The following is a 24,082-nucleotide window of genomic DNA, read 5'->3' on the forward strand; positions in this document are numbered from 1 at the left end:
TCATAAACTAATGAAAACCGAACTAACTTCTGAGTTTGTGCAAATATTAAGACAGCTAAATCGGTTATATATTTATAGCAAATTTTGTTTAAGGCATGCAATACGTACAGTCCTGATTTGGCACCCAATGACATAACAAGTATAGCCGGCACAAATTGGAAGTATGTTGTTCAGGATAGAGATCGATGGAACGAGTTGGGAGAGGTATATGTCCAAAAATGGACGAGAGAAGGCTAAGAAGAAGAAGAAAACTTCTTTTTATTCCCGCATATTTTCGCAATCCCGCAATCTGAGTGGAAAAGTGCTTTGAAAATTAGTTCAAACGCATGCAAAGTGTATTGATTTTCATGAAGAATATTTTAAAAAGCAATAAAGCCATTTCCAACCATAAATACTTGTTTTTTAATTGTTAGGCCAGAAATATAAATAGTAACCCCTGTATTCGTTGTTTTTCTTTTTTTTAGCTAACCAACGTTCACTAGAACTGTTAAATTTCTTTCGCGTTTTGTTTTTGATTTAGTTTTTAAACCTTTTTATTTGACTGATTTTTATTTTACAGTCTTCGCTCATATTCCCATAGTTCAAATTTTCACGAACCCACAAAGTCAAGAAATTAATAAAAAAAATCAGTCAAATGATCAGGGATTTGGAAACTGTTGATTATTATAGTCGTTTGGTATCAATTAAATATAGTTTTTCCACTGAAATTTTGCAATCTTCCGATAAAAACCTCCCCCGCTAATTGCCGGTCCGATTAGGAAAAATTCCGCTTTTAAGGGCCATAGCCACTGCAGGAATATAAAAATTAAGCATCGGCAAAGTTCGTCTCTGTAGGTTTGCTCTGAAAACCATGCTAATGTTAATCTTTCAGACTCTCGGTAGATTTCGGATGCCTTCGGTGGCCATAGGAGTTCAACGGCTTCAAACTGCTGCCAGAAGATGTCTCTCGACTATTGCCTAGTCAGTATTTCAGTCAGTGTTTATTGAGTTTCGGATGCGGTCGGCGTTCACCTTTCCGAAGCATATTCAATAAAATCACTCTGGAGAAAACTGAAAACAACGTGAATGATCAATTAAAAGTCACTTGTTTTATGTTAAAAATATAAACAAATAAACTGCTTTCAGTCGGTTTCGTGATCTATATAACCCATTTTACCCCTAATCGGAACTATTTTATAAATAATCTTAAAAATTACTTCACACACAGAACTTAATTACTTGTGATGGTTAAAGGGTCGGATGTTTGGTTTGAAGGGTTTTGTTGTGGTCGACAGTGTTAACTAACTGTGTCTTGTGAACTAAATTTACCAAATGTGTTTTGTTAATTCAAAATATCTCAGAAGAATTTGAGGTATGTACACAACAATCACAAACTGTACACACTATCTTATACAAACATGCAAGAATTATTGTACCAATTGTAGTAATCATTCAAATGTGTACTTTATTCAATAATAAACAATTGATAACGAGGTTTCAAAAAGTGCTAGACAATCCCTTCCGTCGGAAATTTTACTTGGCCCGATTATTTTTGTTTGATTGAACTAGTTGGGAGGTATTGTCTACGTATTTTTTTAGACCGTAGCTGGTGGTTCAATAATTTTAATTAATTCAAAACAAGTCATTGACCTTCATATCATAAAAATAACCCTTTATTTTGTTTACTTTTTCGAGTCATGTATGCCGTGATGTGCTTGCTACCTGTAATAATTAATACTACGGTGTTCAATGGAAACACGTTTAGAAGGTGAAAGATATTTTTCATAATATTTTAAAGAATTTTACATAAACATTAACACATAAGTCTTATTGTTTAACCAATCTGTAGATGAGGTATTTTTTGGCTATTTGCGGAACCATTCCTTAGCAGCAATCTCTACCTCTGCATTCAAATTAAATCGAAGCCGTTTTACTGACTGTTTTAAATAGACTAAAAACATGATAATCACACCGTGATAAGTCGAGACTGTAAGGCGGACGTTCTAAGATTTATTACTTCATACGTCCAACTAGATATCAAACTCTCCAATCCACATGGAGAAGTATGACACCACTTGTGAGCCATTCAGGCATTCATTCTTCATTAAAAAAATTATCTTTTGTTGGTAGCCCATAAAATACTGGAATGATAAGGCCTAACGAATACTCTTCTGTTTATCAGTGTGCAGTCCTAGAATCAAGTGAGCTTTGTGGAAATTGGAAAAACAACCTTTTGAGTTATGCAATGCATTACGCTGATCTACGCTGATTCTCAATATGAGGAATTTTCTTTGCATCTATTTTCACATAAAAGCAGTTTCCATCTGATTCAATAAGGCAAACAGGTCCAAAAGGCACCAACTTATTAGAAGATTATTTTCCTTGTCGAAATTTTCTGCATTATTATTTAACCACTGTCATATAAAAATAAATTACGAATATTATAAATTAGCTGACAACCCCCAAAATTCAAACATTCAATACCAGCAAGATATTTTTTCTCAATAAATTTTCGATCCTTCATGTCCTTAAGTAATAATACAATCAACTGCAAATATTTTTGACATGTGCATCACTGGCACTTTAACAATAACAACAAATTTGTTGCCCATTAGAAAAATCGTGAGAAAAGTTAATCGAGTTAAAAGTTGTAAACTTTTTTGATTTTGTTTTGAGCCACAAAATTGAAATTCAGCTTGTTCGTAGTCTAGTCTTTCAATATGTACGAGAAACCGTATTATTTGAGTTTTAACTGCTGTTGTTATTTTTGACTCGTTGCATAGGTCTTCCGGATCTTTCTTAGTTCTTGTTCTCCACAATCCTTCTGTTTTCAAACCTAGATATTATTGCTCTAAGAATTTTTCCTTCCCATCTCTCTAAAAGGTCTGTTTTTGATATTTTTAGTACCCACATATCCAATCATCATTTTTGTCTTTCTTGATATGTATTTAGATTTTATTAACGTTCTTAATGCTCCATACTTCTTGTTTCCTTTTGCTATTTTCGTTTTAATTTCGGGTACTTCGTAACCTTTTTCATTTATTCTCACACCTAGATAATTATGTAAACTATAGGTAATTTTGAACATTTGAACTCTAATTTCTCGTTTGTTTTCTGTTTTCAACATTTTCATATATTTTGTCTTCTCTTGATTTTTTTATAAATGTTTTTGCTTCTTTTATTATATGCGTTAATATTTTTGTTAATTCTTTTTTACCTGTCGTTTTGCTATTTGTAAAGGCTATGCCCATTTATAAATATTGTTTTCTCTGAGTTTATCTTGCTTTTTCTGATTATTGGCTCCAGTACTAGGTTGAACAACATAGTTGGCAATGGTTCTGACGCAGTCCGTCGTATTCTCCTAATATCCTATCGATCAACTTCGGTTTCAAAATGTTTTGATTTGTGACCTTTCCAAACAACTTCATTTAGCGTTATTTCCATAGCCATTTTTACCATTTTCTTTGGCAGTCCCAATTTTTCATTACTTCATATATGTAGTTGTTGTCTATTTACTCTATCCTAGGCCTATTTACCGTTATTTCCATTGCCATTTTTACAATTTTCTTTGACAGTCACAATTTTTTCATTACTTCTGATAATTGGTTTCTATTTACTCTATCGTAGGCCTATTGAAAATCAACGAAGTGTGTATACACCAATTTTATATTCGTAGCAGTTAGATTGGAGTTCCTTTAGAGCGAAAATTTGATTTGATAAAGAGAACTGTCATTTTGATCATTAAAACGAGTACCTAAATAATTAAACTTTCTCACTCTTTCAATTGGTTGTTTATGTATGTATATTTTCAATATTAATAATGGGTGACCTGAACGCCAAAATTGGAAAGGGTAGCACAAGCAACGAAGTGGGAAATTTTGGATTAGATCAAAGAAGATATCTCTCTCAAAGAAAGATATCGGAATAGTATTACTGTAGTCAAAACACAACCTGGAGCAGATATAGCATCTAACCATAATCTCTTAGTAGCACATATGAAAATTAAAATAAAAAGAATAGAGAAGACAGCAAAAGAAGAAAGAACTGATATAAATGCACTAAGAGATCCAGAAATTAGAGAAAATATCAAAGAAAAAATAAATGAACGTCTAAACACCGTACAGATTGAAGGGGAATGCAATGAAGAAAACATCAACAAAAACTGGGAAAAAATAAAGGCTGACTTAATAGAATCTTCAAAAAAGTATCTACGCAAAACCAAAGAAAAGAAAAAAGGTTGGATGACGGACGAAATACTGAACTTGATGAACAAAAGAAGAGTATATAAGGCCAAAAATAAATCATTGTACCAGCAGACACAAAACGAAACTCGATTTTTACAAGGATGAGTTTTGCGGTAGGGGATGATGGGGGTAGTTTTTGAGGATTGGTCAATGTACCAATCAATAGCAATTAATTAGCAATCAAATATGTAGCCAAGATGGGCTTTGTAGCCTTATTCAATACCGAGATATAGCTATGGCTACTCTAGATTTACAGTAAAGTTAGCATAATCATTGTCTCTCGGCAAAGGTTGCAGCAATAAATTGTTTCTTGGCGCAAAAATTCGGCAATAAATTAGCAATCAGTTCTTTGCGGTTCGCTTTTTAGCCGATATCTCGGTGTTCCGGGGTGAGTTTTAGCTAGGGGATGAAGGGGTAACTTTTGGAGATTGGTTCAAACGAACAATCAACAGCAATTAACTAATAATAAAATATGCTGCCAAGATGGGCCCTGTACCCCTTTTCCTTGCCGAGATATAGCTATGGCTGTGCTAGTTTCACCGTAAACGGCTTCAGCAATTTTTTCTTTCTTTTTGTAATAAATTAGCAATACATTATAGTGTTTATATATATATATATATATATATATATATATATATATATATATATATATATATTGTTGTACTTTTGAATGTCCATAAGCAATAAAAAACCGATATACAAATTTTATTACTTAAATAAAAATTAAAATTATTGATATTTCATAAAGACACGGGCATATAAATTTTCAAACATCCTGTATAAGACAAAATATGTATTTTAAGTTGTTCGAAGAATTGTTCATTAGGCCTCAGAGACAAGACTTTCAAATATTATCGATAAGAAATTTAAATAAGTCGGTTATTGTGGAATGGATTTACCCGGAATAAAAGTGTATATAGAAAGTGTTTAAACAATAGACCGGGATTTGCGGTGGTTTTTCTCCCCGAAAGATTATATCGGTAAAAGTTTATTAACAAAAGACATTGAATTGAGAAACAGGTATCGTTTGTAGCTATTAGTAAGAAATATTTGTAAAGCAGATAGATTTAGTTAGAATAATTAAAGAATGTTGTTTTCTGGAATTGCCCGAATGACGTTTTATAGATAGAGTTGGTTGGTAACGATATACGTCACAGAGGTGGATGATTTTTATTGGTCAATTTTTGAATGCAAGGAGGTGGTGGTTTTGGCTATGAGATAGGAGAGAGGAAAAAAGTTAGTTAGTCAGTTTTCGTCGTCCAAGAAGGAAGGAGCTTTGTGATTTGTGTTTGTTTGAAGTCCCGAAGACGTAATTTACCGGGTCTTTTTATTTGCTGTGTAAAAGCTGACCAGTGTGAGGAACGGGGTACAGAGAGATAGAAAAACCAAAGGGTATAAGAATATTAATATCAGACGAAGCTGGAAACATTTGGAGTTATAAACAGGCGCGGAGATTGGCTCAAAAGGAGGCTGCATAGACTAACACGAGTTGTTGGGTTGCAGATATAAGGACAGATAGGAGAAAGGTGTACGTCATCTGGACCACAATAGGAGCAGAAGCAGAGAAAGGATTTTTTTTGTGGCGTGGCCATAGAATTGCAACGGCAGAGAAAGAAAGGTCAGTCAATTTTCATTAGAGCAGGAGTGTGGTTTTCATTTATTAATTAAATAAATTGAATAAATAATAGAGACAGTTAATTTTGCGATCATTTAAAAAAAAAAGGAATTATAAAAAGAGCTTAGTTATAACACATATTAAAAATAAATGTAAAATAACATTTGGGTCCATGATAGAAAACAACTTCTCATATATTTAAAGTTAGTATATTGCAAATATTACAGGATTGATTGTTATATAAAATTTCATTAAAATAAAGGACATCTCACATATAGTTCAGTTGAAATTCTATGTATTTTATTCAGGTCATATTACCTATCCCAATTAGGATGCAAATTGGAAAATATTTTGAATCCACGATCAAAGGTAAATAGTACAATTTAAATAGCATAACAATATATATATATATATATATATATATATATATATATATATATATATATATATATATATATATATTATATAGTGTATATAGGCTGAATTCGGCCTTATAAAATGATTATGCTCACTTTACAGACATGATTCCCTTTTCTCTTTTGTCTGCTGTATTTATTGCCGACTTTTGTTATTTAGAGTTTTTAGATTATTGTTAGTAAAATTTAAAAAAATCACAAGTAACTTAGACAAATAATTAAGTTTACTACTATTATACTATTATAGGAAAATTTCATAAATTGTTTGTACTCTTAGACACTATAAATTGCCCAAGTACAATCTTAGAGCATTTCTCTGTAAAAAGCTTTTATCTTATCCAACAGACTCGTTTTAAGTTATTTCCTGAATAACAGTGATCTCATGCTTTGATTTTATTACCTTTATTTTTGTTTTATGTGTACGTTATGCCGGAATGCTCAATAATCAAATATTACAAGAATTAAAAGAATTTGGCTATATGCCAGGATATTATTTACGTGAAACCACAAACTGTCATGGTTACAATATATTTTAAAACTGTTTTTTTGTTTATAAATAGTAATTGTGCGTTTTAGAGTTAATTTTGAAACTGTCGTTTCATGACGGATGATAAAGTGGTCTAAATATATAAGGGTGCAGTAAAAAAATGGGTCATAAATTAATTCCACTATCTTTTATATTTCAGATCTAATTTATCCAGGTTTCATATTCGTATGTTACTGTTGATCCAATTACTACCAGTAAGATTGACGACTCTGCCATCTGTATTTGTGAATGTTATTTTCGTTAGTTGAACAAGCTGAAATAGATTTTGAAATTTCAGTATGACCTGGAATAGTTTTTGTCTATTTATTGGGTCATATACAGCTTTCAAATCCACGAATAGTGGTACGTATACTAACTCTAGGGTTTTCTCACGAATTTGTTTCACTCTAGAGATTTGGTTGATTAGATCAAAAACTGCACTGCACCCTACATTATTTGCGATTATGTATAGTATATAATATACATCTTGAGCAGAGTGAGGCCTCTATAGAAGTTACAAAACATTATGTTTCCTTTTCGTGACCACAAAATTCATAGTTTCCAGTTTACGGATATCATTCATATGGTATCGGCAAAAGTATTGTTTTTATATGTACCAGGTGGTCCAATAAGTCGATCTCTCGGTTATATATCAGAAACTATTCATGTTATAAAAATTTTTATTAAAAATCCTTTATAAAAGGTATATAATTTAAAAAACCCAATCGGGCTATATCACAAAACGTTTTCGGAATCCATATTCCATCATCAGTGTACTAGGTGGGTATACATGTATTGAGCCACTAAATATGTGGGTAAAAACACGTTATAAATTGTTTTATAAATTTGGTTTACATTATATGGTGATAAATTCTATGATGTTAAAGTTACCAGTAGATTTGGTTACGTGTCTACGAGGACCTGATGAAAGCAACTGTTGTTGTTGTCAGTACTTATTTAACACTATATACATTTTATTAAAAATAATTTAGGTCATAGTTGCAGCATAGATGGGACCATACTTTAAAAGTACTTTTAAATCTACAGGGCCACACCTGCCACACCACACAAATATACAGGGAAAACCCTGTATATTTTTTACATTTTTGAAGTCTTTCCAATGTTCTCGTTTTTTCAATGTAACGTTTGGCAGTGTTATACGAGGTAGTTTAAAAGATAATTAGGTTTTTTTAACAACCTATAGAATTATAGATTTGACATTAAAAAATATATTTATGTTCAAAAGATTTTTAATATAGTCTACTATTATCTAAAATGAGTAAAATAGCGAAATATTTAATTTTTGTATACAAGGTTGGTCGAAGTTTTCATAGATAGAACACCATGTATTTTAGTCTTGTAATGAAATATTATTTTATGGTAGTTCATTATTTCTTAAGCATTCCCTATACCTAAGTGATTTACTTTGTGAGTTATTCGTGATTTTATACCTAAGTAGTTAAAAATGAAGTGACGTTTAATATACAAATTAATATGTAAAATAAAATGTAAAACAAAATATTTACGTAACAAAAATAACAAACAAATCGTTAAAATAAATAATAAATGTTTAAAATGGTCTCCGCCACGTTAATACATAAATTACAAGCATCGTCAAAAGAAGGCACTACTTAATACATTTCTGTTTAATCTTATACATTCATTGCTAATTCTCTCATTTATATCTTCTTTAGTTGTAGCTGGTGTTTTATACACGTTATATTTTATTTAGCCGCAGATAATAAATCTAGCTTGTTTAGCTCTGGAGATCGTGGAGGCCACCTTCTCGCTCCTTTCCTTTCATATCCACATTCTCTTACGTATGTTCAACGGTACTACTTAAAATAATTCGGGAATTCGTTGTCCAAAAAATGTAGATACATTTTCCATAAAATTTTCAGAAATTCCAGCCCAAACATTTAATGATCATGTTGTTTTACTGTCGGTGAAAATGTGTAAATTATAAGTTGAGTAATAGAGGAAATTATGTCTGTTTACAATACCATTCTTGTGGAAAGCAGCGCCATCTCCAAATAAAAGGTATTCCAAGAAATATGCATAATTCTGACTTTGTTCCTGTACAGGAAGGATTACATTTAATTCATTTTCTTTCTTCATTTACAGTAGTTTTTGTTAAATCAGATTTTTCGTAGTTTACGTGTCCAGTCCTTTGAAACTGTTCTGTCAACTTTGAAAAGCTTCTCTTCTTGGTTGTCGTCTATCTGGGAATTGCTGATGATAAATTATTCTTATTGTTAGTTGCACATTTTTATTATACCCTCCTGGCACAAAAGCCATATTAATACATTGCTCCTTAAAAAAATAATGTTAGTAATAGTAACAAACCAACAGGAACTATAAAGACAGTGTAATTACGTTTAGTGCTAAAATCATAGCCAACTAGGTAAAATATTGTGTTTGTATTAATATTTTTCACACCAACAATCTTACCTACTTAGGTATTTTGATATCTCATCCTATTAACAAATTAAGGATCACTCTAGATTATTATGTAGTTTTTTTTTCGAAAAATTATTTTTGATTAAATATTTTCACGGCCCACCTGATTAAATTTCACCTAATTTTTGTAGCAATTAATGTTTGGCACAAAAAATCACGAATAATTTACAAATTAAAGCAGTTAGTTATAGGGAATGCTTAAGAAACAATAAAGTATCATAAAATAACATTTCATTACGATACTAAAATACAGGGTATTCCATTTAAGAAAACTCAGAAAATACTCATTCCAAGTTTCGACCAACCCTGTATATCAAATTAACTATATAGCTATTTTAATAATACTAGGACAATAGTAGACTATATACCTTTTACCTATATATATTTTAAACATAAACATATTTTTTGATATTAAATATCTACAATTCTACATTTTCCTACCTCTTCTTCTTCTTCTTCTAATGGCGCTACAACCCTTTGTGAGTCTTGGCCTGCTTAACAATGTTCTTCCATTCTGCCCTGTCGGATACTTTCCTTCGCCACTGCCTGATGTTCATGGTTTTAAGATCCCTCTCTACGTCGTCTATCCATCTTTTACGGGGCCTTCCTCTTGTTCTGTTTCCTTGGGGCTTCCATCTCTGGACTACTTTTACAGCTCGATTATCTGGCATTCTTTCTAGGTGACCAAGCCAGTTTAGTCTTTGTGATTTTACAAATCTGACAATATCTGCGCTCTGCATTAGTTCATCCAGCTCGTGGTTCATTTTAATTCTCCACGAACTATCGCTGCATTGGGTTGGTCCAAATATCTTCCTTAGTATTTTGCGCTCAAATATTCTAAGTTGATTTTCATCAGTGTTTGAGAGGGTCCACGTTTCACATCCATATGTGACCACTGGTCTAATTACTGTTTTGTAGATTCTCAGCTTAGACTCACGATTCAGTAACTTACTTTTTATTAAGTCTTTGTATGCATAAAAGCACTTATTATCGCTAAGAATCCGTGCTTGTATTTCTTGACTGATGTTGTTGTCATTTATTATTGAGCCTAGGTAGGGAAAAGTGGAGGCATATTTGTAGGTATGGTTGTCTACCTTCAGATTCTCATGTTCATTCGATTTTGTGCACTCCATATATTTTGTTTTGCTTTCATTTATATATAGACCAAACGTAGCAGCTTCTAGTTTCAGTTATATAACTTTTTCGCTTAATACGCTTTTGTTGCGGCTTATTATGGCAACATCATCCGCATATGCGCATATTTTCATAGATCTTGTATTAATACAGCCGTTTATATCCAGTTTTCCAACAACAGCTTCTAAAGTTAGATTAAAAAGTGTTGTTGATAAGGCATCCCCTTGTCTAACTCCATTTTCAATATCAAAGGCCTGCGTCATATCTCCATCTATTCTCACCATAGCTTTGGAACCCTCCAGAGTCATTCGTATAAGTTTAACCAACTTATTGGGTATCCCTAACATAGATAGTTGCTTTAACATCTTTTGTCGATCTACTCCATCAAACGCCTGTTTGAAATCGATATACAAAAAGGATGTATAAACAAAAAGGACAATACATTACAAACAGTAAATAATAATAATTAATTTTTATAAACAAATATTTAGTTGGCAATTCAATTGACTCTTTGATTTGAATTGAATCTGATCGAGCATTCCTTCACTAGATGTTTAACCCACACAGCACCGGAATAGAAATTTGGAGAGGATAAAAGTGAATCGGAACACGCGCTCCAGTTTGTTCTTATTCTGTTCAGTGTGGATCAGATTCGTCTTGGTTGGTCGAAACCCTCTGGATTGCTTCTAATACACGGAATATTCCGGGAGGAAGGCGGTGCCTTCTTCTCCCATTCTTCTCGTCAAAGGTCGGTTTTTTTTTCAATATATTGGGTATTTAGTGTGGCTGAAGAGGAGTCTGCTTTCAAAGTGGATTTTTAATTGGTAGTTGGCCAGTCTGTAGTTTACATGATACTTCGGTCTTTACGGCATGGGGTTGCAATCTTCAGCAGCGGAAATATCTTCCAATAGATACTAGATAGGAATCTTCCTAGTGTAACCAAGTCATTTGTTAATATTTGCTCAGTAGTCTCCAATTCTTTATTGCTCTTAGCAAGCGCCCAGTCGTCTGCATATCCAAACTTCTTCGCTGTGGTTTCGGGCATGTCTGCTATATAAAAACTAAAGACTAGGAAGGCAGCACATATCCTTCCGGAAGGTCATTGTTTAGTTTCATTTGGGTACTATTCTTATCGTTCATGATCACTTGGAAGCATCTATTGCATAGCATAACATTGATTACATCAGTGATCTTTCTGCATGGAATGGCTCGCATTAATTTATATATTACCCTTTATCTTCCATGTTTTTGAAAGCCCGTATCTATATAGCTAGTTAGTGCTAGGACTTGGTCTGTACAGCTGTGGTTTGGTCGAAATCCTGCTTGTTCCACAGGTATATGTTGGAGTATTATTTGGCTAATTCTGTTATATAGGGTGTATTAAAAGAAGAGGGAAGGACGAATATGTCGCGAAATTTACATTTCTACCACTCAAAACCCCCACCCCCACACACAGGGCGTGGGGCTTGGGGCTTAGGGCAACTTTGAAATCTTAAATAGAAAATCACACTTCTAATTTCAGATTCGGATTCTACGTAAAAAACTATATTCAGGTCCATATCGAAAAAAAAAAAAAAAATTCAGTTATTCAGTTCTAAAAGTTCAGTTAATTTTTCACGAAAAATCTGAATCTGCATAAAAATTAGGGTTTCAATTTAAGATTTCAAAGACTCCCCCCGCCGCACCTCCATGGAGTCTCATTCGGGTTTTCCAAATAGGGTTTTTAAACCAAAAATGGGATTTTCCATGTAAGATTTGAAAGTAGCCCCTGCCTGACCCCTTAGTGGCTAATAAATTAGGGAAGACATTTATAGACCATGGTAAAATAGTAAATTTTGTTTTTATTGGATATATTCTTCTCCGTAATTCATCAGAAGTTTGTATTTATTTATTTCGAATAACGTAATGAATCGCTGAGGTAGACAACACAGTCAATAGGAGGGTGGTTGTCTAAATCCAATATAAAAAACTACCAATGGGAATATTAATAAAATGAATAATATTTATATGAAATTTATTGAAATGTTTTAATATTTTAATAAATGCAAAATACGATGAATGTTTGTTTTTATAAAATTTAAAAAAAGGGAAATTCATTGTTTCATTGTTATTTTATGCGATTATTAAAGTAATGTAAATACACGCCAATATAAAGGAATAAAGTCTATTTTCATTTTTAAATATTGATAAAATGTGTCGTTTTTATGTTATTGAATATTTCAAAATATATTCAATTAAGAAAATTTCAACAGATTTGAATAATATTGTTTTAAATTTTTTTCTGTGATGTTTCCATTTTTTTTTCGTTTATCTCGACGGGAATTAAATAAAAGTCGTCATCGGAAGATTTTTTAAACGAATCTTTTATACTGGCGTTTTATTAATTTTTTTCTAGGTATAGCAAAATGCAGATCTTCGACACAGAACACAAAAATCAGATCGTCGCGACACATAATAGTTAGAAGAGTTAATTTATTATAAAAAGTGGGGGTCCATTATAAAACATGTAAACATTTCATTTAATTAGCTACACGAAATACATAGTTGGAAGAATCCATTTTTTCTATGAGGGGAGTCCGTATACAACATGACATCATTTCATTTTGTAAATGACATATTTATACAGGGTGTTTTAAAAAGGTATATCCTAAATTAAATCACGCATTCCGGGGACAAAAATAAATTGATTGAATCCAACTTACCTTAGTACAAAAGTGTACACAAAAAAAGTTACAGCCCTTTGAAGTTACAAAATAAAAATTGTTTTTTTACATTATCTTAAACTACTTGACATTTTCTAATAAAAATGGACACGTTACTTTCTTGTTCTGAAAGCATTTTTCATACAAAAGAAACAACAAAATCTAAGCCCACAGAAAAATTTTAAGGGGGTGTGCAGCCCTAAATCCCCCCAAACTTTTGAGTAGGTTCAAATCAAATGAATTTTGTGGCATCATTAGTTTAACACATTATTTTTAAAACTTTTTTGCCTCTTATCACTTTTTCGAAAAACTAGTTTTTTCCTAGTTGACCATAAAATTACAATTAGTTTTTACGAATACAATAATTACAAACAGTTCCATCAATAATAGTCAATAATTTGAAGCTATCATTTATTGTGTGTATTGTGTGTATTATTTCATGGGGGAATACCAAGCCGGCTTCAGAAAACATAGATCGACCATAGATCAGATCTTTACTCTAAGACAGCTGCTTGAAAAAGGATGGGAATTCAATAGAACTATCCCTAATCATATTTTGGATTTTACAATTTTTTTGGCCTATATGAAATCGGGGGCAGTCTGCACAAGGAATTTCATAAACTGCGTGTTGTTTATTTGGAATGTTGTCTTTGATTGATCAGACAAGAGATGACATTTTTTATTTGGGGGGTAAAAGGTAAAAGGAGGTTGGTTTTAATCCAACAGGTTACAAGTTTGCACTTTCAGTTTACTTCTGAATTTATAAAATAAAATAAAATTTGAATTATGGTTTTGTTTGGAATAATTACTTGAGAATAATAATTATGATTGGGATCCAAAATAATATCTAACCTAATCCTAATTACCGTAAAAACCTAATAACTGGTTTTTACTTTAAAAATAAAAACCGGTTATAACCGGGACAAAAAAACAACCGATAAAACCGGTTATTGCGAAGTAAAAAAACCGGTTTTCGGTTAAAACCGGTAGGTTTTTCCCATCCCTAGTCTGAAGAGTCTGGAGAAGTGAATAAAATGATCGACCTCAAAGTCATGTACTCAAAATTCTTCTTTATAAGATTTACCTAAGATTATGGAATCAAACTTTTTGTTTATCCTGATAATCCGGCATTGACTGATTACCAGAGGTGTTTCAAAGAAGTAGAAGCATCTCAATTACCGATTACCATCTGAGCAACTAAAGTTTAACATACCATGGCGAGGGAACTCTTAGAGAACTGCACAAGAACCTCAGCCCTGACTTTGTATTTCTCTATAGCAGAGTACTCATCTCTGATTTGGATCAGTTCTGTTCAGATTCAGACCTCTCACGTTTAGCACCCTATAGATGAGTCTGCAAAATATTTTGTTTAGTAAGAACTGCTTCACCAAATACTTAAGTAAATAGACATTTTGTTGTAATACCTTGCTCTCCGACGGTGGATCCTTTCTTTCAGCAATATATCAGTAAATTATAAGATATAAGAAATTTATAATTCTGAGAATATCTCATCATATGACCAAAATATTTCAGTTTTAAAGTCTTATATTTCGCTCAATTTGTCTACGAATGTTTGCAGTCAAATATTAATTTATTTCTTTTTGGTGGAATAACCTTCCTAGGTCCGTTAATATACTTAAGGGTATTATTACCTAACTTCAGCTATCTTAATGCTCCACAAAAAATCTAGTAATGGAAGTAGACAGGTGATTCACCGCTCGTCTGTTACCGTCTAGGCAGTATGTTCACTTATTATATAACCTCACTTCCTGTTTACAGCTAATAAAAAATGCTGGGTTTCTTTTTAATGTTCATTGTTCTAACCCCGATTTCAATGGTCACTCAATGGTTTTACGTGTTTATCTGAAATTTGAATCAGAATTGCCTAACCCTTTAATATAATGTTTATTGCTAGTGAGTTTTTTAATGACTCCAATAAATCGTTTTTAAAACGATTGTCGCGGTGTGTGTAAAATAGAAAAGTAACTAACCTGCATTATTTATTTAGAGTAATCCTTTCAATTATTAAATTATCAAATTTCGAAACATATTAAAACAAACGCTATATACTAGCATTTTGAATTTCTGTAGTACATAAGAATATTAAAGGATAAAAAATAGCGAAATTATTTTTAGGGTCCCCTGAACTCTCTCTCTATTTTTTGTTTTTACGATATAAATTTGAAGTAACTGTAGTTTGTTTATACATATATATATATATATATATATATATATATATATATATATATATATATATATATATACAACGCAAAAGTCTAAGGATATTTTAATAATTTGACAATACCAATGACAGGAATTTTGCCTCTACTATAATTGTTGATACAGACACTCACTTCTTATCAAAAAAAAAAAAAAAATTGTAAAACTGATAGCAATACGTGTTTTAGAATGTTTTTTATAAGGGACAAAAAAATCGACATTTTTATGTTTTGTTTATTTTTAATTTTAGCCACTTTATACCATTCTTACTTAACAGTTTAGTTAAAGATAATGTCTTTTTACCACGCAACGACAACATTTAACGTTGGACGAGATGAATAGAGCTGTTCAGGCTGGTATGCGACAATCTCAAGATGCTGACCACCTGGGTGTCTCCCAAAGCACCGTAAGTCGTTTGTGGCGTCGGTTTAGAGACACCTGGGAGTCCAGCCGAGCAACATCTAGGACGTGGTCGCTCTACAACCGTCGCTCAAGACCGATATTTAATTTTAAATGCCAGAAGGCAGCCAACAATCACAGCACCCGATCTGGTTAATGAATTACAGCTTGCACATAATGTAACAATTAGCAGCAGTACTGTGAGGAATCGTCTCCACTGAGATATTCACCCCTATCTAGAGGCAATCGCGCTGCAAGATTAACGTGGTGTCAAGAGTTTTAGAATTGGACTGACAATGACTGAGCTAGAGTTTTGTTAAGTGATGAGTCTAGATATGGATTTCATCCAGATTCTCGTCGGACAAGAGTTTGGAGACGACCTGGAAATAGAGAACGATTACGACATCTTCATGAAGTGTATGCATACAGAGGTGGTACATTAATGATATGGGGCGGAATCATGATTGACGGAAGAACTGGCCTCATTTTTCCACGTGGCTTTCTCAAAAGTCAGCAATATTTGGACACTATTCTTGAACCTGTTGGGCGCCCGTTTGCTGCTGCTGTTGGAGAAAATTTCGAAAAACGCTCTACCACATGTAACAAACTGATTGGATAACGAGGGTCTTGATGTATTGCCGTGGCCAGCACAATCACCGGACTTGAATCCCATTGTGCATGTATGGGACATGCTCCAACGAAGAATTACTCCACATATGGGCAATATCTACAATGAGTTTCAATTAAAAGAGCTTCTGAGAGAACAATGGACACAACTACCTCAAGCAGACATGTGATTCGGAGCATGAACAATAGATGTAGAGCTGTGATAAACCAACGTGGTGGCCATACTTTATTTTAAGTATATATATATATATATATATATATATATATACAGGGTCTCCAGAAATTATTCCTGACAAACGAAGACCGGAGATTCCTCAGATAATTTTAAGACAACTTAACCCAATTCATCTAGTCCGAAAATGCTTCCTAAGGGAGCTAGAGCTCTTTTACGATGTCGCCTTGTATTTAGTTTTTTTTAAATACCCCCAGAACGCTTCTATTTAGAAAAACAAAAACTGGTACGCTTATTTATCCTCCAGAGTTGAATCGATTTCATCAATTGCGAATTTCTGGTACCGGTTATAGGCGTCCGTTTTGGGTAGGTCAACGGTTATTTCAATGCATACATTTTTTGTCGGTAATTTAAAGGTACTGTTACTTTAAGTCGGTAGGATACACCGTTTTCTAGAAAAATCGATTTGAAATTTTTTCATTTTTTCGTCATGAAAGTTAAATTAATACTTTTTGCGCTAGTTGACTTTGAACTGTAAACAGAAGTATAAATTACATTTTTCATTGTCAAATTGTTGTCAGGTCGCGAAACTTATTTTCTAGTGTTTTAATTTGTGGTATTCAAATACTACAATTCTAATTCTACAAAAATGGTTTTTACTAATGAGGAATAAGCTGTTGTATGCATTTAATTTATGGGAAATGAGGTGTAACGCTCGAGCAGCACAACGTAGAATCGCTAAAAAATTTCCCAATCGTGAGCATCCCACTCACTCAACATTTACAGCTCTTCATCGACGATTAAGAGAAACAGGTTCAGTGGTCCCAAAAAATAATGAAACAGGGCGATATAATGATGTAACAGCAGCACATGAAGATGTTATTTTAATGGAATTTGAGGAAAATCCAGAAATTAGCATTCGGAGACTATCTGCCATGTATCCCACAATTTCAAAATCTTCCGTAGAAAATATCTTACACAACGAACATTTATATGCTTTTTATTTTACAAGGGTACGAGTACTGCTACAAGGGGATTTTTCTGCTCGTTAAGAATTCGCAACGAAGATTTTTCAGATACATTTTGTTTTTCGACGAAGCTACATTCACAAAAAATGAAATTTTTAATACATATTGCAGTGACAATCTTCACCTTGTTCAAGAATTTAAGCATCAGCATAGGTTTTGCATAAACGTCTGGATAGAAGTAGTTGGCGATTATAGACTTGGAACCTGTGGAATTGCCTGCTCGTTTAAATGAAGCTGTTTACTTACATTGTCTGCAAAATATTTTACCGGATTTGTAGGATTCTTTAGATATTCGACAAAACGTATGGTTTCTACATGACGGCTCTCCGAATCATTTTAGCAGGAATGTACAAGACTTTCTTGATAGTAACTACGAAGACCACTGGATTGGAAGAGGCGGTCCAGTTGCTTGGCCAGCAAGGTCGCCGGATTTGAATCCTTGCGATTATTGTGTTTGGGGTTACATAAAAGCATTTGTTTATTTGATTCCGATACAAAATCGTGTACAACTGTGGCTAAAGATGCAAGATGCTTGAAACGAACTTCCAAATAACTTTGGAGTTTTTGCAAGAATTCGGCGTTCTCTAAGCAAAAGGGCAAATTTATGTATAGAGACTAATGATTATCACATCGAGCATCTTTTGTAACTATCTACCTTTGATACTTGTTCTTTTGTGTTAGTTTCGTTCCATCGTAATAAATACTTTCGTTTTTAAAAACCTTTAAATAAAATTTTATTTCAATTTGATTTTTTGCTTCTTTTATAAATCTTTTTTTACGAATTATGTGTGCAGTGTGCTGTAGTTATTGAAACAAGATACTTTATAAAATTAATTAAGGTACCTATTAATTTAACTAAAAAAATATTAAAACTGACCTATTTTGATTTTTGAAATGTTTCATATATTTTTTTATTTAAAAATACAGAAACAAAGTATGAAGGTTCGTGCTATTCTACAGTACCGCCTACTGTACCACCTTTTTTGTGTCCGTGATTTCACCCAGCAGAACCAATTCACTTAATATCCTATATATCATGGATCTACTTCAAGTATCATAAGTCCTTCCTACTATAAGTCCTTCGGAATTCGGAATGTATTCGTATGTCTGCTTTAGGTTAAAATTTCATTTTATTGTGGATCTCACTTGCCTCTTCGTAGTCGCCTATAATACTTTCTGCATAATCTTTTATACAGTTCCCCCCCCCCTTTCTTAAGGATTGGCACTTTAAGACCAATTTTCCAGACTGATGGTACCTCTTATTTATTTAATATTTCTGTAAATAACGCAACTGTTTAAAAGATGGAAACTTAAAATGTTAAGACCAGTTTTTTTCTACTTAAAGTGCCTTTTACCAATCGGAGATTGGATATCATCATCACTATCTTTACTCTAGCTATTGCTGCTCTGAAGGGTTCCATTGAACTCCATCTAAACCACTTCCTTAAATTTTTCAACCATGAAACTCTTCTTCTTTCTATACTCCTTCCTCCTCTTACCTTTCCCTGTTTTATAATCTTAGCATCTCACATCGCTTTCCCCTTATTACGTGTCCCAGATATTGTAACTTTCTTATTTTTATTGTATTTATTATTTCGTATTCTTTGCCCATTTCTCGCAATCCTTCCGTATTCGTTTTCTTCTGTAGCCATGCTATTCTAAGCATCCTTCTGCAACACCATATTTCAAATGGATGACACATTTTAAGGAGGAATTAATCTAGCAGTAGGCGGAAAATAATTAAGGACTAAATAGAAATTTTATATAATACGAAGTAAAAATAGCATAAGAGAATAACTAAAATTACTAGGAGTAGGTTGGTTAGAACATATAGAAAGAAAGGGATGTGAAAGAATGACAAATTTAGTCTGGAAACTGCAGCAAAAGTAAAAAGGAAGTCAACGAAAAAGATGGAGTAAGAACATTACAGAAAGACTTAAAAATTATATTAAGGTAGAATATTTAAAAAAAAGCACATAACAGAAGAAAAAAAAGTCATGTGATGTCAGCATAAAATAAAATAATTTTTAATGTTGTAATTTATAAGAATTATTTTGTTCTTAGAAATATGTAAGTAGTTTGTGTTGTATGATTTAAACTATCTATAACTTCTTAACAACTAATCCTCCTAGGCCCATTAAGAAAAAATTAATCATAATAATAGTAACATCCTTCTAAACATTTTCCATTGTATACTGAAAAATCTAAATTAGATATTTAGATTTGTTGTGTTTTAAGTCCAGCCCTGCATTTGAGCCAAGTTTGTTGTGTTCGTCAAGACTAGGGCTCTAAGTGCCCACAAAGTAGCTGTATTAATATTAATTGAGTTACTAGGTGAAGTTTTACTTTCTAATTATTATTAATAGTTATTAAGGAGGATGAAACAACTCCGCTAAAATGCCGACAAATCAATCATAAATTTATCATCTTTTTCTTTGTTAGAGGGCTAGAGATAAGCTATTCCTCACGACTTGGGATTTTTTCACTGAAACCGAGAATTTCCTCATCAAAACTCTATTTAAGACCGAGAAAAACGTGGAAAACCCGTGACTACATGGTTTAACAGAAAATAGACAAAAACATTTCTAAAAAAATTATTTCATTGTTCACATACTTAATCATCATCGCACAGCTATATCTGTCGATTGACCGACATAGGACTGAGCTACCTGATGAAACGGCAAAATGTTTTAAACATAAAAAAGGATAAAACAGTGAAAAGTTTTGTTTTCAAATCTTCTACAAAATTTATTATAATATCTTATCACTACAGCTGTTTCAACAGAGTGACTTTCTCAAGTGCCACTTAAAGAAGCAATCAGTAACCAAGAAGATGTACCAGAAGTCCTTTTGGAAGAAGTAGAATCGACAATTAAAAAAATGAAAAGCGGTAAAGCAGCTGTGGATCCTTACTCCCAGAAATCAACAGAAAATTGAAACTGGCTTGGACATCTTTTGGTAAAAATGCAATTATATTCAAATCCAGGATGCCACTACACCTGAAGAAAAAAAGCAATCGATCAGTGTATACTAATAATCATGACGTCATCATCATCATCCAGCCTCAAGAGTCCACTGCTGCACATAGGCCTCTTCCTCATGTTTCCAATCCCGTCTATCTTGCGCCGCTCTCATCCAGTTTTTATTGAGTTTTCTTAAATCGTCAGTCCATCTTGTAGGTGGTCGACCGACGCTTCTCTTGTCTTCCCTTGGCCTCCATTCCAATAACCTCTTTGTCCATCGCCCATCTGTCATTCTGGCTATGTGTCCTGCCCATCTCCATTTTAGTCTGGCTATCTTCTCGATGATGTCAGTCACTCCGGTTCTTCTCCTGACGTCTTCGTTGGTTATTCTGTCTCGCAGAGTTATTCCTAACATGGACCGCTCCATTCTTCTCTGCGTGACTCTCAGTTTGGTAGCTGCTGCTTTTGTTAAGGTAAGTGTTTCTGCTCCGTACGTCAAGACTGGGAGGACGCACTGATCAAATACCTTTCTCTTTAGGCATGTGGGCAGCTCACTTTTAAAGGTTTCTCTCAGTTTTCCAAATGCTGCCCACCCAAGGCCGATTCTTCTCTTCAGTTCATGAGTCTGGTTATCCCTGCCAATCATAATTTCATGTCCCAGGTATTTATATCTATCTACGAGTTCTATTTCTTTCCCACCAATACTGATGTTCTGGTTGGGTACCAAATTGGTCATGATTTTTGTTTTCGAGATATTTATATTTAAACCTACACTTTCTGTAGCCACAACGAGTTCCTGTACCATCTCTCTTGCCATACCTAGATCTTCAGCTATTATAAGTATATCATCGGCGAAACGTAAGTTGTTTAGATATTCTCCATCAATTTTTATTCCCTTTGTCATCCAATCCAAATTCTTAAAAGCATGTTCTAGCACCGTATTAAAAAGTTTAGGTGACATTGGGTCTCCTTGTCTAACCCCCCGTTCTATTTTTATGCGATTACTGTTAGTATGTAATCTGACAGTGGTTGTTGCCTGCAGGTATATTTTGTATAATAATTTAGTATATCTATAATCTAGCCTGCATTCTTTAAGCGCCTGTAATATTTTGCTTAGCTCAACTGTGTCAAAGGCTTTGTGAAAATCGATAAATATTAGAACTAGAGGTTTATTGTATTCCACTGCTTTCTGTATTAGGGTTTTTATACTTTGTAGATGGTCATTTGTTCCGTAACTTTTTCGGAATCCTGCCTGTTCCCTTGGTTGATAAGTCTCTAATTTTCTTTCCATTCTCTTAACTAGTATTCGCGTAAACAACTCATATATATGGCTGAGGAGGCTAATCGGTCTGTAATTCTCTAAATTTGCTTTGTCTCCTGCTTTGTGTAATAGAATCATAGTAGCGTTGTTCCAGTCTGTTGGAATATTGGCGCTGTGGAGGCAGATATTGAAAAGTTGTTTAATTTTTTCAAGTAATACATCTCCTCCAATTTTTAGTGCTTCTGATACTATTCCATCTTCACCCGGGGTTCGATTATTTTTCATTTTCTTCAGGGCTTCTTTGATTTCTGATTTTGTTATATCGGGCATTAAATCTGATCCTTGGTTTAATACCCCAGTTTTTAGTGTAATTGGAGGTTCCGTATTGTTATCTTTTTTTCTTGATCTATATAACTCTGTGTAGAACTCTTCGACTATTCTTAATATTTCATCTCTGTTCGTTGTTTCTTCTCCAGTGCTGTTTCTCAGTTTGTTAATTTCTATTTTCCCCTTTTTTACGTTCCTCTTCAAAACTTTCATGTTCTTATTTTGCTCTATTGCCTGTTTTGTTTTTTCTACATTGGAGTTTCTTATGTCTTTTCTTATTGCCTTTGTGATCGTCTTATTTATTTGATTTATCGCTTCTTTGCTTGTAGTGTTATCTCCTTTCATTTGTCGCCTTAGTTCTATAAGGGTTTTCGTGGGTTGACTCAGTTTTTCATCTTTTTTGCTTGTCGGACAATATTTAGTTTGAGCCTGTTGCATTGTGTTGACTATTTGTTTGTTCAATATATTGATGTCTGCTGTTGTGGAATCTTTCAATGAATTACCAATATATTTTTCGAACTCCTGAATGTTAGTTGGTTTTGTCCATTTCTTTGGTTGTTTCTTATTTATCATTTTGAGTCTCAAAACAAAAATCATGACGTACGGCTGCCTAACTTGAAAACTGAAGAAAGAGATAATAGCGAAACTCAAAGTCACTCAAAGATCAATGGAGCAATGCATTGGAGCAATGCATGCTAGGTATAATAAAGAGAGATCGAAAAATAATAGAATGGATCAGGCAGAAAACCAAGGTCACTGATGTAATCCACAGAATTAAATCTAGCGAGACGAACTGACAATAGGTGGCCCACTAGAATTACACTGTGGTATCCAAGAGGTGTCAAGAGACCAAGAAGACGTCCAAATTTGGAACTATGACATAAGAAAACAAGCCGGTACAGCTTGACATAGAAAAACGAATATTAGACAATAGTGGGCAGAAATGAAGAACGACTATGTATGGGAGGCTGCACCATAATCGGTAGAAGATGCTAAGAATGATGATGATAATGATATACACACATAATTAATATATATATATATATATATATATATATATATATATACATATATACATATGTTAAATAATACTATCGGCAGTCCAACGCGCTTTAAGGGTTGATATCGTTTTTAAAGTGTTTTAATCTCTTTTGAAGTGGATAAATACTAGGACGAAGAAAGACCCTTAGTATTTAACGGGTTTTTACAATAAGGGCACGATTCCACTTTGGTTTCTATTATGGTAGTGAGTATCCAAGAAAACAATTTATATAGATGGTATAAAAGACTGATTTGCCTATAGTTTTCGAAGTCCGTTTGATTTCCTTTTTTATGCACAAGGATTGTTGTAGAATTGAGTCATCTAGTTAGTGTGACTTGGTCTTTAGAAAAACATTTTAAATTGTTTGTATGGCACTGATTATCCAGTTTTTATCGACTGTAATACTACTCTGTCCCCACTTGGAGCTGTTTATTTTTTATTTTCGTAGCTCCAAAGTATGATTTGTTTTCGGCAGAAACGTTGTATGTACATTGGTTCATAATTTTTTGACGGTTATTTCCTGACATCCAGTCAATAATGACACAACTGCGCTGCCTATTCTCTATCTTCCATATAGAATCTAGCATATGTGGGATGCTGATATGTTTAATTAAATTTCCGTAATTTTAGTTCTTACAAGTCTCTTGCGGATACTCTCGGTCGTCAAACTCTAGTTTGTTATCTAACAGGGAATACCAAGTGAAGATGATGATGATGATGTTGACATTTGAGTAGGAGAAGCTATTTGAGACGCTTTCCTACCCCATTTTAAACACCAAATTAAATGTACAACAAGTGATTTGTTAAAACAAATAATCGTTATTAAAAAATCACAGGGCTAAATATAAGGTTCCCATCTCTAACCGTAAGACAATCGTAAGACGTTAACAGATTGAGAATATCTATGGGTATAATAGAAATAGTAAATCATTTTAATGTTATAAATTTTCTATTTAGTGAGGTCGAT

General features: G+C 33.2%; 1 protein-coding gene across 2 annotated transcripts in view; it reads left to right on the plus strand.

Moving 5' to 3' along the window:
* Positions 1–988: 988 nt before the first annotated feature.
* The window catches only part of LOC140452463 (latrophilin Cirl-like), a 931,875-nt gene continuing 908,781 nt past the window's right edge, over positions 989–24,082 (plus strand). For both annotated transcript variants that reach the window (XM_072546736.1, XM_072546737.1), the window contains exon 1: positions 989–1,351. The gene's annotated coding sequence lies outside the window, so the exon portion shown is untranslated. The remainder of the gene's footprint in view (positions 1,352–24,082) is intronic.

Source organism: Diabrotica undecimpunctata, chromosome 10 (genome assembly GCF_040954645.1).
Source record: "Diabrotica undecimpunctata isolate CICGRU chromosome 10, icDiaUnde3, whole genome shotgun sequence".
Taxonomy (NCBI): Eukaryota; Metazoa; Arthropoda; class Insecta; order Coleoptera; family Chrysomelidae; genus Diabrotica; species Diabrotica undecimpunctata.